This window comes from Helobdella robusta (assembly GCF_000326865.2).
Source record: "Helobdella robusta unplaced genomic scaffold HELROscaffold_602, whole genome shotgun sequence".
Classification (NCBI taxonomy): domain Eukaryota; kingdom Metazoa; phylum Annelida; class Clitellata; order Rhynchobdellida; family Glossiphoniidae; genus Helobdella; species Helobdella robusta.
The window spans coordinates 1-1,286 of NW_008705333.1; positions in this window are offsets into that span (position 1 = coordinate 1).

The window sequence follows — 1,286 nt, forward strand, 5'->3', positions numbered from 1 at the left end:
TCATCATTCACATTCATAAATTCACCATCTCAACCATCATTCACATTCATAAATTTACTATCATAACCATCATTCACAAAATCATCGTCATCATAACCATCATTCACAAAATCATCATCATCATAGCCATCATTTACATTCATAAATTGACCATCATAAACATCATTCACACAAATCGTCTTTCTCAAAAACTTATCCTTTTTTTTACTTATATAGTTGTACCCAGAGGCTGGTGAAGTAGAACTTGCTGACATCTACAAATGTTTTTGAACTTCTAGTAAAAGATCATTCTCAGATGATGTCGTTGGTGGTGGTCAGTTTTGTTGAGCAGAGAGTCTTCATCTCTAGAAGATATTAATAATTATATAAAGATACAAATGAGACATACAATTCATTCACGCACAAGCATTCAATTTGCCTTTTTGAATCTTAAGATAACATTCACTCATAAAAATGAAAAATTACATTTATATCAACATTGTAGAGACAGATCTGAACATACACCCACAAACTAACACCAACATACAATTGATTAATCTTCAAAAGACCAGTAATGTTTATAGAATAGATAGAATTAGAGAGCAAATAAGGAAAAACTAAATAAAAATAACTATTAAACTAACAAATAAAAAAAATAAATAAATGGCCCCTAAAATGAATGTTTTGAGTGTATTGATATGATGCATGAAACACATGCACAAAAAAAGCAACAAAACGAGAGAGAAACAAAATCTCACCTCTTACTATACTTATGTCAATTGATTACACTCAGACTCTAACCTGCCTATAAGCAATTGATTGTAGCTCAACTTACTTATATTAAATTAACTCACCTAATAACTTAATATCTTTAAGAGTTAGAAAAAGGAAAGAAGATAAGACAAAACAAAATGAAACAACGTTGATGAGTTATGCATGTCATGTACCTATGTGTGTGATTTGTATGATTGTTATATAATCATATTAAAAAGTGTTAGTAAAAACAAAACTTCAACAAAAAATAAGCCAAGAATTGAAACAGCAAGGAAAAAAATTTATTTTGTATTTCTAAAATCATTCATAAATTCAACAGCAAACACATTCACATATAAATCAAGACAATTAACACATCAGAAACACAGTATACCACATTCAACACTCAGTACACTAAAACTTATCTTTTCAATCTTGGCCAATGTAGATGACTTCAATGGTAGAGCCCATCCTAGGCCTTCTGATACGGTGCACTGAGCTCTGATTAAATGAAGCAGAAGTATTAATAGGACTAGAAACAGTAGTGGCAAAAG